The following is a 15,429-nucleotide window of genomic DNA, read 5'->3' as shown; positions in this document are numbered from 1 at the left end:
TTTTCAGTGGTATAGATTTTATCATATGGCTTTCAGGCAGCCAGCAATATCTGAGCATTAATGTTTGTGTTCAAATGACCAGAGAAAAGTTCTTTCTAATATTGTTGCTTTGTTTTTTGTTTTTTTTTTTTTTTTTTTTTTTATTTATTTATTTATTTATTTATTTTGTTTTATTTTGTTTTGTTTTTGTTTTTGTTTTTGTTTTTGTTTTTGTTTTTGTTTTTGTTTTTGTTTTTAATATTAATAAGGCTGCTGGTCTACAACCTGCTGACTTTAAGGAGAGTGATGAGGAACATAACATAGTACAGGAAAATCATAAGACTATTTTAAGAAAATGCACATCATAACACCCTAGGAAAGCAGTACTGTGGAAGAGAGAAGCAAGTTTCTTTCAACAGGAGAAAGAAACATACTAGTGTTCCTTGAAATATATTGGCCAATTTATTTTTTATGTGGAAAGGGAAAAATAGTTACATATGCCCAGGTATGCAGTTATTTTACTAAACAAAAATATATGAAGGTTTTCTAAATTGCTGCAAACTTGGAGGCGGAAAGTTTAGAGTTTCTTGTAGTCTGCTCATGCAGCCCAACAGGCTGCATAATAAATTTTGGCACCCTCATTAAGCATCCTGAGCTAGCAATAAATTATGGAACAGGTTGCCCAGAGGAGATGTGGATGCCTCATCCATGGGTGTGTTTAAGATCAGGCTGGATGCAGCTCTGAGCATCCTGGTGAGGTGGAAAGTGTCCCTGTCTATGGTAGGGGGTTGGAATGAGATGATCTTTAAGGTCCCTTCCAACCCAAACTATTCTGTGATTCTATGATTAGAATAAACATATGGGGTGAGATTTTTCATCTCTTAAAATGATAGTGTTATATATTCATCTCTGTGCCCATTTCATCAAGGGTGAAATTCTGCAACAGTCCTGCCTATTCAACTTTGCACTTTAGTAAATGCTTTAGAAATTGTTGCTTTTTTGCTGTTTTCTCAGTATCTGACAATATGGTGGCTGTCACATCTGCCCTTATCTCAGCTTCATGACCTCTTTAGACATGAAAATGCCGTGTAAGATATCACTTTTCTTTGAAAAGAGCTTCTAGGGAGAATCAGATGCAAACAAGTACAAAGTCAGCCTGGTGAGAAAAAGCAAATGCCAAAAAAGCTGGGAGCATGCATTACTTCAAAAGCACATTGTCAACACACTATCTAAGTAAGTCTAGTATGTTGACAGGTAGAAAATCCCTCTCAGTTTACAGGCAATTGAACAATTATTTTTCAAGGAATGACAAGCTACTGAACTGCATGATGGAAGAAAAAAACCAGCACTAACCTGAGGATTATGCCTGGAAAAGGGGATGTAAGGGAACAGAGTCTGATAGACTTCAGAAGATTATATATCAAGTGAAAAGGAAAATTTCTGTATCATAACTCTGACTCTGGATACAAGAGGTAAACATGATGTTGAAGCAATACATCACATATTGAGGACACCCATCTAGAATCTAGAATATTGAATATTTTGGGTTCTGACTGGAAACCGGGTTTTGCTGGATCTTCTAAAAGTTTTGTGGGGTTTTATGGCAATAATTAGCTTAAAAATGAAATCTTTGCATCTCAGTTTATTGACTGACTTGCCTGAATGCTAAAACCCACAAAATCACACTGTGATTGACCAGTAGAACAAAAAAACTCTTGGCTTCTGGCATGATAGACTATCTCTATAAAAGTAGTTATTGGTTAATGACTTATATTTCTAAACAATATTTTATTATACAGTTTTCAATTGTTTGTCCTGGGTACAGGACCAGTTCAATTTCCAGCCTCTGTGAAAGCATTTAGAAAAAAGTTCTCTATCAAACCAAGTCTTGCATCCTTGACTGAGGAATTGCCAATTTCTCTTGGGCCATACTGGAAAACAAGTCAGAGAAAAGGTCCAGGATTAAAATAGCAATTAATAAAAAAATTTAAAATGTGCTTATTTTTCAAATCTGCCTTGCATGGAAGTCCATCTGAGAAATAGTGTCAACCCAGTATTTTTATTTTCGAAGAGATATGGAAAAGATATACCCTGTAAAACTAGAGGGAAAAGCACCCTCTGGTGACTCGTTTAACATCAACATGCTGAAGTGCTTTTTGCATCCAGAAAGTGTCTCTTGCATCCAGAGATGATGATGGCAATGCCCAAAACCTAGAAAACCATGCAGTATCAACAGGAAGAGTCATGTGCAGCACTCCCTTCTACCTGAGGTCACCTTAAGTCATCTTAATTAGATGCACATGATGTCCAGCTGGAAGTTTGATGTGCTGGCAATTTGTAACATTAGAAGGACAAAAAAGATGAGTAGGTGAAAAAAAGGAAATATGTAAAAAAAGCCTTAGAAATATCAAAGAAGCAACCCCCAAATAAGCAATAATCTTCACAATATGGAACAATTTGGAATAAACTATTGAAATCCTATGTTAGAGGCATTGAAAAGTGAAAAGCAGTGGAACAAAACATTACCCTTTTATGGCTGCTTCTCCTACTTTGTGTTTTAAAATGTTCTTACTCTTTTTTTTTATTAAAATATTTTCTTTTTTTCAAACAAACCCTTTGCAAGTGAAAATTCCACTCAAAGACTCTTAATAGCCCTGTCAGTGCAATATTAGCTCCAGAGTTTGGCACCCTTGGCAGTAAGGATGAATATGAAAACAGGGTCCTCCCTATGGGCTACTTCTGCCTCTTAGTGAGATTTGTAAGGTTGAGAAAGGTTCCTAAGAGCATTAGGGATACATGAAAGAAGAAAGACAGAGAATTAGCCAGAGAGATTGCAAGGATAAGGTTTGTCAAGTAATGAAGCAGATGACTCTCAGGAAGACTGCAGAGCTACATATAATTCTGACAGGGAAGGGCAGAAGCAGGAGTTTAAGAAGTGTGTCACTATTTCCCACCTCCCAGCCCAGCTGATAAACCCCCCAAAAAATAATGAGCAGATTTAAAATTAAAACATTCTGCCAAGGACCTGAACTGGGAACAACTTGTAGGCTTTATATAAATCTTCTTAAAACCTTAGCAGAAAGTAGAACTTAAAAGTCTGGAAATATTATATGTGAGGAGTTTTTTTTTTTTTTCTCTCTCACTTAGATCCTGAGCTCTTTCAGGTTCAAAAGACCTGACTTTTCAAGGGCAGGTGGAGAGGTGTGAAAATGATTATAATATCTGCTATAATTTAAAACACAAGTAATTGTTCAACATGGTTGAAGTAATAAATATGCCTTAAATCTTAGTGAGTTAGGATGTTTATTGATAAATATGTTGGACATTTGGCTACTATATATTTTTTCTGCTTTTTGTAATATTACTAAAACAAGTCTGTGTTGTCATGGTCAAAAGCAGAAAGGTGTGAGAAAAAACAGCAAACTCAGTGTAAAAATCAAAATAATTTCTACCATTATTACCTTCAAAATTTTCTTGCTCTCTGACGTTGGAAAGGTAAGCTGTGTTCCATAGAACCACTTAATTTAAAGGAATAAATGAATTATAGTTAGAAGGTAGAGCAGACCTCATCTACCCTAACATCTCCTGGAATTATGCTAGAATCCAGAATTCTCATTGACAGCAAAGCTCTGTCAAAGCCTATCATCTGGAGACAGAATTTAGCCCATGTTCCATTATGAATTTCACTATGAATATCACCTCTGCATTTTCTAAAAAGCTAGAATGGATTTGATTTATTTATCATATCCATGCATTTGTCTGTGTATGTATGAAAAACAACAGAATTATTTATACTCCATCATTAACAGAAACTTCAGGTTAAAGAATGGGTTTTTGTTTCTTCAAGGACTTGTTCTATTTGGAACTTCTGGAGATGTAACTTTGGAAAGAGCATTGAGGTGAAAATTTAACTGATATTTTAAGGGAACTCATCAGCTTAAAAAAAAAAGGGATATAGAAAAGGGCCTTGGCTTTACAGGACAGTTCTGACCACTCCCTCCAGCTCCAGGTTGTCTCAGACTTCATGGGATGTAGATTAATCTCGAGACAAAACCACGTGAAAAATTCTGCCAAATCAGTGAGATTCACAGAGGTAACATTCCCATATACTAAAGGAATGAGCACATTTTTACTAACCCTGCTGCTGAACAGGCAGCTCCAAGCACATAAAGATTTCAGAGACCTCCAGAGCTCCTGCAGGAGAGAGGAGACATGCATATTTTCCCCATAATAGCTGCAGTACCGTGAAGGGCAGGGTGTTCAAAGAGAACATTTTGGAGAGTTAACAGAGCCCCATTTCACCTAACTTTGCTTATGGTCTCTTACCTTCTATATTGTCAATAAGAAAACTGTGCTTTCCTTGGAAAAGACAATTGGAAATGACACAACAAGCTCTGAAAAGAATGCTGTATCCCACTTCTGCAATGAGCAGAGTATTGTGTTCAACCAAGGATCACATTTCTGTGACTGTAAAAGAGCTCTTTCCCATGCCACTAAATTCTTCAGCGCCTGTTCAGGAATAGAGGGAAAAAAGTGAAGCAGAAAGCTGAGACTGACAGCTATTTGGATGCTTTTGGCTGAGAATATTGCCTTCAAAAACCCCCTTCATGCTCTTATGTTGCTGACCCGTGAACCATTCCTCTGACTTCCACTGGCTGAGATCTCTTTTCCAAATTTAGAAAGTTGTTATTATTGGAAACTTATGCAGTCTTTGCTGTGAAAATGCTGGTGCAGTAATACGAACATAATGCAAGAGAGTTTTTAAATTACTGTTTAATGGATTACCATTCCATGCTGTATTGATGTATAGTGCAGGCAATATTTTATTATAGACAATGCTAAAATAGAGGGGGAAGACATAGGTTCTTCTGTTGTGAAGAAATAAGAAAATGAACTGTATTTGTACCATGTTTGTTTTACTTCCTCTATCCTTTCTGTATTTTTTTTTGTTTCAACTGCCACCAGTCAGTGGTATTCATATAACTCACACTCTGATCTATCTATTTGCAAGATATGTAGGCAATAGAACATTTTATAAACAAGTTTTACATCAAAATGAAAAGGAGAACTGGGAAGGAATTGTTGCTTTGCAGTGAGAAAGTGGGAAAGTAAGGAAGGTAGAAGAAATTCAATTGCTCTCTAAGGTTTCAAGTCAGATTTCTTCCTAAACTTCTGAAAACCAACTCCAGTGACCATATGAACATTAGGGTAATTATGGGAATGTGCTGGTAAGAGCTGAAAGCTCACAATGAATTCAGACAAATGAGGAAATATACAGGTGAAGGAAAAGACAACCTTCTAAAAATTCCCTTGAAGCACTACTCCTGTATGATATTATTTTTACTTTGGCTTTCTTGAGCTTTCAGAAGAAAACACCATCTGCTAAGAGCATAAATGGAGCAGTGAAATAAAATTGTATCTGGAAAACAGAAGCTGTATTCTGTAGTTGTCCTTGTCTTCAAACAGCTTCTCTGATACTTTCAGCTTCCTCTTAAAAATATTTCCATAATTATCCCATGCAACTATTGGTGCTCCATAGAGTTCACAGCCATTCTCCTACTGCCTCTTTCTTATGACTTAAATAAAAAATGAAGCTGTGTGTTGCTGGTTTTTCCCTCTGGTGTTGCACCAGAGAGGAAGATAGCCTATACCTGCCATTTTTTTGGGTAAATGTTTTCCCTGTTTTCTCGAGAAAGGTAATTTCTCAGGCAAAGTGGAAGATATGGCACACTACTTTTATTTATGGACCTTGCTTATATTGTGTATACTTACAGAGGCAAAGTTTAATAAATGGCAATTACAAGATACATTTTGTATATGTAAGACAAATAACAGAATTGCCGGAGAATTAAATGCTTCCTTCATGTTAAGAATAGAAAACTGGGAGGCAGTTGTCTGTTACTCACTGACCCATGATGATTTAACTGGCATATAGTGATACTTTTGCCTCAAGGATTATTATTGAATGCCACATTTAATTGCTGTGGCAAACAATGGATAGCCCAGAAATGCCCCAAGACCTGCTATGTACACTGCTCCAAACACACACAGTGCTGTTCACTAGAGATACATCAAACTCAAGACGCCAGCCTCACCCACCCTTCTCCTCTCCTTCTCCTTTATAACACTTTCTGGTGATTTTTACTCTTGAGATTGTTTTCTCAACACACTTTCTTTCTTCCCATAGCCTGCTTGTTATTCTCCAGCATTGTTTTCTCACCAGTAATACCTGAAGTGACATGGAGCAATGGTACTTTGGGGTACATGTTGGTTTTTCAGCAATAGAGATTTTAGGACTTTTTTTTTACTTTTGTTTTTTACTCTCCTCTCCTCCTTCACTAACGCTGTTCATTTAGTCATCATTGATTTCAGTTTGAGAAGGAAATCTGTAGGAGAACAAATCTCCCATTATCTCTTCCTGAACCCTGCCTGAATCAGCAAGCCCTAGGTATTTAGAAAACAATGTTATAACCCCACTTTTCTCAAATCCTTTTTCCTTTATCTTCACTCTTTGCAGAAGTTTGAGACATGGCATTGTCTCAAACTGGATCTGGTATCTTCCCAAGGAGGTGTGTGAGCAGCCCTTTTCCTGAAATTTAAAGGTGCACCACTGACATTTTTCTCTATCATGGACATTTCAAACATGTAGAGAAGAGCAGTTAAACCATCAGACAGATTTCACTGAGCAAGGGTCAGTCCAACATCTGCCGTGTGTACACTTGCCTGGATAAACACTGATATATTCAGCACTGATGGATTCTGATGCTGCCGTTATAATTTCATGTATTTTACAAACAAGGAGCTCATAACCCAGGGATTAGCAGGGCATATGGATTTTTTTTGTTGTTTTTTTTTATGCAGGTGGTTAATCCTCCTGAAGATTTTTCTGGGGTTTTTTTATTTAGCTGGTACTTCTGTGCCTAGCCAACATATATTTTCCAAAAAAAAAGTGTTAATATCTTCCCTACCCTGAAGTTATAGAATTTATGCATAGTTTTAGACAGAACTATTTATAATAATGTAAAACACTCTAACTGCTTAGAGCACTCTTACAGACTGCTTATTTTTCTGGGCAATATGTTAGGTTTTCAAAAATATTGTAGGCATTTTAATCTCATGACAAATCCTAAGATTTTCAATCTTGTCTTTGGAAAACAAGAAGTATTTCACTTAATATTTTTAGAAAGCTTTATTTTAATAGACTAAAGCTCTAGGTTGTAGTCCTTTTAAAAATGTGTCAAAATAAAAATCTAGCAAAGACAAGATAATAGCCAAAACTTTGTTGTATAGTGTCATCCACTCCATTATCCCTTCCCTTATGGCATGTGCATTAAAATATCTGCCTGTTTTTGTAATTCAGTCTAATTATGCAATAGCTTCCTAGAAATGTTTTTCACTGAGTAAATTGTTATGGAAAGCAATTGTTGGCTATCACCAGTATTTGTGTCCTCAGTGCTGTTTTATATTCTTGTCTACAAACAGAATTCATAAGTGAAATAATGTAAGGGTATCTTCCCGTGCATGTTTTTCCCGTGCAAAAGCATGTACTAATCCAAGAAATGAGAAAATGTTAGACTTCTGGTATTATATTTGACTTATTCTGTTTTAACTTTTGACGCATGTATTTAAACATGACCTGATGATAGTGACCTCAGGCTTAACAAAAAGACAGAATGGATTTAATACGATTTGACTGTTTAAATGTGTTGGGGTTTTTTTAAGTAGGTGTGTCTGCAACTAAGGGAAAATGCATTTTAAGGAAAGTAAAGATTTAAAAATTCTGCAGGCTGCAAACAACACTTTTAAAGCTGCTGGTAGGGAACATGATATAGTTGCATTTTTATTTATAAGAAAATAGGTGAGAGTGAAAATAGAAATCCTGCAGGCTTTTGATAATATTTACTGATGTCAGAAGTTATGTTAATTTTACATTAGCTCGCTTATAGCTTTTGTGCACTTCAGTATTATCACTGAGCACTGTTGCCAAAGGCAACTGGCAGCCAGTAATACGATCTTGCCTATCTACCTCTCTTCTCTCTCTGCCATAGTTCTCCTCCTATATGGTTTTAATTTGGGGGTTTTAAGCATTTTGGAAATCTAGCTAATTGAAGGGAAAGCTATATACAATCCAAGTATTAGGCTGGTTGTGAGCTCTCAGAATTTAAATAGGGAGTTCCCCAAATTCCCCACCTCTAAAGGACACATTAATCCAGAGAAAAGAGATTCACTCACTCTGACTTTGCTGCAGACCCTACTGGGTCATAAAGGTGTGTTCAGTGGGAACTGCATTTCCCCAGAAAGAGGGAAATGCAACCTAATGCAGCCACTGTCCAGAGGCTTTCTTAAGAAAATTAAAATCCTACATAAAGATAAAGCAGAAATTATGGGAGTTGTCTACGAGGGTAGAGAATTGGCAGGGGGTGAGGGGTGTTCATTATGTTCAGATTCATGATTCAGGGAGGAACTTGATTTGTTTTAGAGCCTTCAGCAATAAAAAAAAAAAAAAAAAACAAGACAGAAATTTTGCAGACAAACTGTTGAAGGAAAACAAAAGAAAATGCATGGATAAATGTTAGCTCAATAGTTTACATTGAAATTAAATATGAAACCTGTTAATATGTACAAGTAGGCTTGAATTAGAATGGCTGCTGATGGACATCTCTTCTTGATTGAAGCATTAATCATATAAGATTGAAATGCTTCATACATTTATTTTTTTCATATGACAAGTTTATAGAAAGGAAACAAAAAAAAAAAAAAAAAAACCACCCAAAACAATATAAGCATAAAAAAGATTAAAGGACATAATTGAATCATTTATTGTTAGTTTCCCAGAATCTTTTAATCTTTCTACAATCAGCGTTGCCTGATCACATAATACTGTGATGCTAGAGCTGAGAATGTCCTCAGTTTGTTTGAAAAGGTTTTATCATTTTACAAAGCCAAAATGCAAGAGTGTGTGAGATGTAGGTGGCAAGGATAAGGGCAGAGGGAGAGCTGCAAGGGTGGCTTCTGTGGGAAGGGAGTGATGCCTCAGGTTTTAGCTTTTATATTTTTCAGATTCTGTGCTGCTTTAGTGTGTGGGTCTAGGCTCCATATAAGGGAATGGTGAGCTCTCTTCACAGAGTAGGGGGACAAAATAATTCCTGCTCTAGCTGGGGATCAAGGACAGCTGATCCAGATCTCAGACCCAAGAGCGTAAACAACATGGACCAAAGAGAGAAAACAAAGATGTGACTTCATGGGCTAAAGTTGTAATTGGACAATTAGCTCCAAAATGCAAATGGACCAAAACTTATATGACACCCGTGACCAGTCGTCCATTTTGTGACCATTTTGGGTTCATCTTGGGTGTAGCCCTGGCTGGGCTCTTGTGCTGCCCAAGATGGATCTATTGAGGCCTTCTAATAAATCCCTACTTCATTCTTTAACTCCATCTAGCCTCCGTTCTAGGCCAGCCTTCACAAGGAATCAGGAGATCTCAGAATTTAAATAAGGAGTGCACTGGGTCTGACACAGCCCCAGTCAGACCCAAGTGGGAGAAAACACCTTTTCTTTTCCATGGCATTACACACAGAGTGAGAAAAGTTTGCTAATGGATCTATGACTTTAAAGGAAGTCAAAACAAGGAAGCATCTGTGAAAGGTATTCAGGCTGTGATACAATTTTAAGTGGTCCAAAAATGACAGTGCATATCTTGTTTTCTGGCTGCAGATCTGTACCTGTTATTGCAACAATTCATTTGGAAAGAGAATGAAAAAATTTTGTCCTTAGTTAAAATTATCTTATTTTCTTCATTTGTGATTTTCCACAATATAGATCTGATCAAGTTAAAAGTGGCATTGAAAAAGTAATTCATTCATGCAAACTGCTTTCTTGTTACCTAACTGGGTCATCTTTTGCAAAATTAATGTTTCACTTTAACATCTCCATAAAGAAACTTAGAAACTAGTCAAGAACTTCATTCATTCATTATTGCAAAGAGAAAATCAAAGAATCACAAATTATTGGTACTTATCCAGCTCCCAGTTGCTCAAGTCTACCCAAGATATTTGTAGCCCAATTTTGCAATCAAATTAAGAATGCCCAGTTCTGGTTCTAGGAATTATTATCTGCAATAATTAGTATTATAAAGTTAAACACAACTCTTAAAAACCCAAGTCTTTTTTCTGATTGTAACTTTTTGTTCAAGATTCACATTTTCATTTTCATTTCTATATGACTGTATTTAATGGCCTAAATTAAACTTTTATAATCAGTTCAGAGCTATTTCAAATTCTGCCAGAACAAAAATTGCAAATAGCTTTAAGAGATCAACTCTTTATTTTTCCCATTCACACAAGTAGCTTTGACTAAGTTTAGTGGAACTGCTCATAGAATTAAGAATCTCATGACTTGAATATTACAGGTCACAGGGATGAAAGCTTATTTAAATTGTGGGTAAGGAATCTGAAAAATTTTCCAAACTGTATTATAGTTTTCTAAGATGCATTTTAAACTGTGTTATAATGTTACTTCTTGGAGTTAAAAATGTATTAACAATTAAGAGCGGAAAAGTACATGGCTTTGATACATTTCATTATGAAGCAATTTTAAATATTTTAAATTAAAATCAAATAGTATCTAGTACATGAGGAATAATTAGTCTGCAGTTATAACACATATCTATTATATTGTCTGTAATGAAAAAGTAGTTTGAAATTGTATAAAATATATAATGAGCTCTGCACACTGAAGAGCAAAGCAGCCTCAGCTACAATGTTCAATCACTTAGTCTTTCCAAAAGGACTTTTTGTTGTAATAGATTTACGGTTTTTTTTTTTGTTTGTTTTTTTTTTTTTTTTTTTTTTTAATAAACATTTATCTGAGTCATCAATTGTATTAAAGATGGCATGGAATTACGTCTTTTGTATTGGCCTGACAATTTTGTGATGCTCCTTAGTTCATGGGGACGTTATTTACGTAGTCTTCAAAAGAGTAGCTTGGAAAAGACCTTTAAGATTATTGAGTCCAACTTGCGACCAAACACTATCAAACACCACAAAGCACAGCACTAAGTGCCGTGCCACCTCCAGTAGTTTCTTGAACACTTCCAGGGATGGTGGCTCCACCACTTCCCTGGCCAGCCTGTTGCAATGCTTAGCTGCTTTTTCAGTGGAGAAATTCTCCCCGATGCCCAGGCTGAACCTTCCCGGTGTGGGTTGAGTCCATTCCTGTCATCCTGTCAGGTTGCCTGGGAGCAGAGCCCGACCCCCACCTTGCTTTAACCTCTGCTCAGGGAGTTGTGGAGAGGGGATAAAGTTCCCCTGAGCCTCCTTCTCCCCAGGCTGAGCACCCCCAGCTCCATCAGCTATTCCTCACAGGACCTGTGCTCCAAACTCTCCCCCAGCCTTCTCTGGACTCACTCCAGCCCCTCAATGCAATTCCTGTAGTGAGGCCCAAAACTGGACACAGGATTTGAGGTGTGGCCTCACCAGTGCTGAGCACAGGGGGACAATCCCTGCCCTGGTCCTGCTGCCACACCATTGCTGACCCAGGCTAGGCTCAGTACCTGTCAGATATCTTATTTATCTCCAGAATAAGATATCCAGAATTTCAGTCCTCTGTCTGTACATAGTTGCACTCCTTGTCTTGCTTTGTTTCTCATCCAAAGCAGTTTCTTTGCTATGGAGACCTAGACGAAATGGTGAGTGGGATTTTCTGCATGCCCTGATGTTACCCGAGTGTGGAGACAGAGTCTTTCCAGGACATGAAAGCTGCCGTGTGCTTTGTGCTCACCACTCTGGTTACAGCCTTGGGTATCTAAGCACTGCAGATAAGTGCTGAAACCTTGAATTTTATTTGATATTCAATGGGAAGCAATTGTAAAGAGCAAAGGATGAGCACATTAATGTGCTTCCAGTAGCGGTGCTGCCAAGGAGACATGGTTGCATTCTCTATTAGTTGCAGTTTCCCAAGAGCTCTGGTGCTTGAGAGAAAAAAAAACAAGTCCTCAACACTTTTAGGAAGTGTGTACACAGGCACATGCCAGATGTACAGTCACAACACTTTACCAAGGGGAAATTTCTCATATTTTTCCACTAGGCACAATTCTTTTGTGCTAAAACTCCATATTTTTAATTTAATCTTGTATTATTTGGCTTCAAAAAATATGACTAAACCCATTATGTTTTTGCTTAACATTTCTAATTGTTTCTAGTTAAATCTTTTGAAACATTAGAAAGTAGACTGAAATGTCTGATGAAATTAATAGGTAGGATTATGGGTGGTTGTTTTTATTTAAGAGTGATATTCTGTTACCTGTGTGATTATTTTGCAGCATGTGATCCTTGCAGAGCTGCAAATGGAAACACACACACTGCCCAGCAGGATCACACAAAACAGGGAATGAATCTCAGAGAAGCTGAATGAAGGCCATTCACAGAGCCATGATATATAAGGCAATTTCTCATTTTCACTAATATTTTCACAAATTCTTAACATAAAAACAAACAAATCCATAGAAGTAGCTACTAGGCAGTCCTAACAAAGTCATTCCAGTAGCCAGTTTTTCCTTCTGGGCTTTATTTCTTCTGACAGGAAGCTAAAGAAACCCAAACCCATTATGTCATAAAAATGCAGTCAATCCTGCTGCCACTATAGTGGTTAGACAGAGGAAGGGAGTGCAGCAGAGAACAGAGAAATCGATTATTTGGGTTATAAAACTCTTGCATACCTAGCATGTATAGGCCAAGTCAATGTGTTTTCTACATTTGAAAGCATAGAATAAGTTATTTTCAAGTTACAGAAATATAAGCTACTAATATACGTTACTGAACTTTTCAACATTAAACTAATGGTGGAGATTAATATGATTAATAACCTGGGGGAAAAAAAACAGCTGAACAAAAAAAAATTGTCCATGTTGTCACACTTACAAGCCAGAAATATTTGAATTTATATTTATTGTGATTATCTTTGAGTTAGGGAAAAACCCAGACTCCTTAACTAATATAATGTTGCTGTTCAGCCTGCCATAGTTCACTGCTCTGACCAGCAGGATATTTGGCATTTAATTTAGCCTACCAAGCTCAGAAATCAAGAGTTTTATCTGCCAGGTGACAAATGGTAATGGAAAGGAAGAATATCAGACACAGCCCTGGAAGAAAAGTAGCTGACACAGAGAGCTGAGGCAGCACTGACATGTTGGCAAACATATGCTTGCAGTGAGTGAGAGTGAATTTAGGAACTTAACTGCAAAAATTCTTCATTCACTCCTCAAACATGTCATGGAAATATAATTCAGCTCAATAATGTGAGTTTTTTTCTTTTGCAGTTTTCATCAGTCTATAGAGATCAGATTTTAGAACACCATTCTTACCTTTTCTATTTTTTTTTTCTGCTATAGAAAAACAAAATGAAATCTGGTTTCTACCACTCACTCCTGAAACATTGTGTACATCCACTAATTCTGACATCATGGTCATGTCTCATTTTTGTGTTTGGAAAGAATGTATTAATACACTCACATTCCTCCCAAGGAGCATTTGTAGTTTAACTTCATACTCCCTTGACACTTACCTATGCATTTTCCTTAAGTTGCTTTGAGTTTTGCAAGCTTCTCACTGTGATCACTTAGACATACTCTGTTATTAAATAATTCCCCATAATAAAATAACCCATAATAGTGGCATATAGATTGATTTCTTCCATGAGTGAGGAGATCACTGGTGATTGAAAAATGAGAAGATGCATGGTTAAAAGAGGAAGAAAAAAAATCTAGAACTCTGAGGTAGTAAAAATTCATGCTTTTGCTATTTGATATTCACCAACTTTTCTCACACTTCTCTATGTTTTCAGTCAGTAGCTCCTTTGCTCAAAGGTTTCCTTTTTCCCCAGCCATGCATATGCAGAAAGTTCTCCATACTGTAGCATTTTCATCAGTTTCAGCACTAATTTTGTAGCAGTAAAAAGTTCATAATATGAAAAGGGGAGAATCTAGTAATAATGTTTTTTATATTTTAAATCTTGAATATGGACAAGGCTCAAGTTTCTCCATGACTAAAGTACTTTCTAAAGAAGGTCCAGAGTTATGTGATTGCATTTTTATTTTTGCCAGAAATTTCAAGGAAACACCTGCAGTTAGAATGGCTCCCACATATAACAAAAACATAAATGACTAGAAAGGCTTTGGATTTGTATGGCTTTGATTGTGTGGTATGGCTGATAGCTTCAAGGAATGATGGAGTGGATGGAATCCCATCATGGCCTGGACACAGTGGAAATGTCATTACTATCAGGAGTTGCCAGAGGAGTTGTCATTACTATCAGGAGTTGAAAACTGAGTACAGATGTAATTCACTACTTGTAGAAATGCATACCCAGAGACACTGAGGAAAAAATGTTTCCCATCTAATTCAAAAAACATGGCATACTGTAATTGATACTTGTGGGTCCCTTCCAACTCAAGATATTTCTGTGAAAAAGTCTTCTTCTACATAATTAAAGACAAAAGGCAATGTTTTGAGAACTCTACCATGGTGCATGGGTGTGAAGAAAAGGTGCAGAAAAATGAGTAGTAGTTCACTAGCAAAAGAGAATGTGATTTCTGTGGAGGACAAAATATTTGGTTAAAATTATTGCAACATTCTACATTCCTACTTCAGTGTTGCATTCTCATATATGGCACTAAGGACAAAGAAACAGAAACATGTTGCCCTTTAACTGTACCTTTGATTCACTTTCACTGAAATTCACATTTTCTCTGTGGTAACCAATCAAATATTAGAAGATACATTCTCTTCACTATCATCTTCTGCACAGAGCCTTAGGGTAGCTTTTCTTTTGAAAAATGTAATGCAGAGACAGACTGCTCTCTTTGGGGCATTTTTGCTATAGAAACTATGGAATTTTTTATGTCTTTCCCAGGAAATAGTTTGCATTATTTTAGAAAACTCATTTAATGGCAATATTTAACAAAATCAAATGCAGACTTTCTAGTTCATCAAAACCAGAACAAAACTGATTAGATTGTTGGAATATGACATATCACGTCCATATCACTTTTTTCTCCGTAAATATTATGCTGAACTATTCAGGATATAAGGTAACAGGGCAGATGATAAGTGGATCTGATTGCATTGTAATGGGGGAAAACCCCACACATTCTGATTATACCTGCCTTCAAATGTTAGTGGTTCCTCTTTTTGTTAATTTTTGTTTGTTTATTTAATTAATGCATGTGTGTGTTTTGCTTTGTTTTTCTGTTTTTCATCTCCATCCTTGTAGCCTTTTTATTTGGAGCTAAGGAGAAACTGTGTGACCTCTTAGCACAAGCCAGCGTTCCACCTTCTGTGCTCATACCTGCTGTTTGTGCTGTTGATCAAAACCAAAAGGAGGCCCTTTGTTGACAAATTTCAGTTTTTTGTCACGAGCCCTGTGACATTTCTTGTTTCTACTTCATAGTGTGGA

Source organism: Lonchura striata, chromosome 2 (genome assembly GCF_046129695.1).
Source record: "Lonchura striata isolate bLonStr1 chromosome 2, bLonStr1.mat, whole genome shotgun sequence".
Classification (NCBI taxonomy): Eukaryota; Metazoa; Chordata; class Aves; order Passeriformes; family Estrildidae; genus Lonchura; species Lonchura striata.
Note: the sequence above shows the minus strand (reverse complement) of the source record.